Source organism: Biomphalaria glabrata, chromosome 7 (genome assembly GCF_947242115.1).
Source record: "Biomphalaria glabrata chromosome 7, xgBioGlab47.1, whole genome shotgun sequence".
NCBI classification, from domain to species: Eukaryota; Metazoa; Mollusca; class Gastropoda; family Planorbidae; genus Biomphalaria; species Biomphalaria glabrata.
In genome coordinates this window covers 32699501-32702424 of record NC_074717.1, presented here as the reverse complement: position 1 = coordinate 32702424, position 2924 = coordinate 32699501, and positions in this window count along the sequence as shown.

Genomic DNA, 2924 nt, shown 5'->3' with positions numbered 1-2924 from the left:
CTTCACAGGCTATGATGTTTGTGTCTGATTTGCTGTGGTAGCATTTTTTATTCAATGTCCAGTTAGTTAAACATTTTCGTATACTCAAATGGCATAAACTAGATCTACGGCCCCCTGTACCGAAATAAGCTAAAAATCAATTTTGAAAGAAAAAACAAACTATACGTGAACTGCAAATAAACACTACATCTATAGAACAAGTAAAGGCATATAAATATCTAGGCGTTATCATCAACAACAAGCTTTCATGGGAAGACCACCTTGGAACTCTGACAAAGAAAACAGCCCAGCGACTCTTTTTTCTATACAAACTATAAATTAAACAAGAAGATCCTTGAGACATTTTACGGCGCGACTGTACAAAATCTGCTAACATACGGAATAAGTTGTTGGCAAGGCAACGCCTCATCTAAACTGTTGCAACGTCTAGAAAACATCATTAAAAAAGCATCAAAAATTACACTCACAACATTACCACATTTAAAGGAACTTTTTGAACAAACGTGCCTAAGAAAAATCGAAAAAATTTTGGAAGACAACGGCCACCCGCTCCATCAGAACTACGCCAGGTCGTCGCGAAGTGGGCGACTGCTGTCAATCAAAACAAGAACGGAGCGGTACAAAAACTCGTTCGTACCTCACTCGGTCAGACTCTATCACCGCCACTCATTGATCAGGGAACATGCACCAAGATACCTGTGTGTAGTCGCTGAATGAACTCTTTATGTTGTCTGTTGTATTTATGTATTTATTTGTGTTGTCTTTATATGAGAAACGAGTCCTTGTAATCACAACAAATTTCCGTAAGGATCAATAAAGCAGTCTTAGTCTTAGTCTTACATGTATTTTGAAAAAAAAAAAAAAAAAAAAAGATGTATGGCCGCAATCACACTTTGCTTTGCTTTGAGAAAAAAAAAAGGGAGGGGAAGGAGTAACCATGAGACGGACACTTCTTTTTTTTTTCCTTTTTTTTTTCTTTGCTTTCTTTTTCTTTTTAAGCCAGTGAATTAGTTTATCTGTTACAATAAAATGTCACGTCCCGCACTCTTCCCTTTTCTCTCTGTCTCTCTTGTTCGCTCTCTGGAACGCCTATTTTGTTCTTTTAACCTGCGCATCGTAATTTCTCCTACATAGACTTTTGACTTGATTTGGTATGACCCGATTCATAATGCGACCCCAACGAACACTGTTACATATCCCCCACCCCCACTAACAACAAAAACTTATAATAGTCCTTCGTACTATGAATTTTCTTCGGCTTCTCAATGCAAGGTATATTATATTTCAACACTAACCCCCCCCCCCACACACACACACACAGTGACACACACACACACACAACCGCTTATTAGGCTATACACTTTTCGGCCAATTTTTATCACAATGACAACTTTTAACTTTTTAATCTCCCTCTAATCAGGTCCCTTTAATCAGGGGTTCTCAGCCTATGATCGCGACCTTTTTTTTTTTGTTAGGAGTTTTTTTTTTCTTCTGGCAACTCTTCATTGTCTGACAAGACGTTCCAACATTTTTGGACCAGTCGGTATCTGCGCTTCCCATTCGTTAGCGGTATTGCGCATCGAGCAGACGTCAAAATGGCCTTCACAAAGAGTCCGTCTATGTATCATCTATGTTCTCAAAATCAGTTTCAAGTTTCTTCAGAAGTGCATTAGATAGGATACATTCCTAAAGATTTGCCAGTCTGCCTTCTCGTACACCCACTTAACGCTTAGGAAAGACACCTCGTTTGGTCTTTCCGAGATCAATAGCAACCTAGGATTTTTAATTTCGGGATATTTAGGGCGCCTCTGAGTCCACCCAGCTCTAATGACATTAGTTGGAGAAACGTAAAGGCGGTTGGTCGTTGTGCTGGTCACATGACACCCTCGTTAACTGTGGGCCACAGAAACAGGTGAGCTTTACATCATAGATCGTAAGATCTGAAAGGGAAACTACTTTTTTTTTTACAGCTGCGACAAGTGACCCCACGTCCTCAAGTACGTCTACCCGACTTTTTGCAACTACATCAACGGATATCAAACACACCCATGACTGGCATAAATAAACGTTGATGGCGAGTCTGCGTCATTTAGGAGAACCAGACTTGTTCCGTCACATATGTCGAGCAGTTTACGACCCGAAGGATCAGTTGTGGAACAACCTAACACCTGAAGTCGCGACAGTCCTGGTACTGAAGAGGCAATTGATATTAAGTGAAAGTGCACTTCGTGCAACTTCCTTGTGGATTATAGACATTCAGACATTCAAATCGCTGTCCATCTTTATATATTTCAAGCAATAGCGTATCAGTCTCTTCGCATTCTTGTGATGTGGATTTCTTTACACGAGCAAGTAAAGAATTCCTTACAAATGTACCGATAGCAAGGTAACACTGCTATGATTCCTCCCAGCGTTGCCAGATTCCTCCACCAAGACTCCATCGATCTCGTACTTAGACACAAGATTCTACGTTTAAAGCCTCTTTAAGCGCAGTTGCCCGTTGACGTTAAATTTAATGATTCTGAGTTACCCAGTACCAAAAACATGTTTGGGCTTAGAGCAACCTTCCTCATTGTCTTTATGACTATCTGACAAATCTGGTTCGCGGGTCAAGACCTTCCTATCCATACGCATTCATTAATTATATTAGTTCGGGTGAGCTAGGCTCTCCCCGAGGGGCGTTGGCCGCCTAACAATAGCCCCTTAATTAGTTCTTAAGGTCACTGCCGGTAAGCCTAGTGGACGTTCCTCTTGAAGATCGTCGACGGTAGACTGAAAAGAAGGCTTCGTAAAAGGGGCCTAATCAATTCCATTGTGACAGTTACCTATTCATGTGTGCCTAGAACAAACTCCCAACTGTTTCATAAACTTGAACTAACGCTCTACTACAACAGTGAAAACACTTGAAAAATGTTTACACAGGA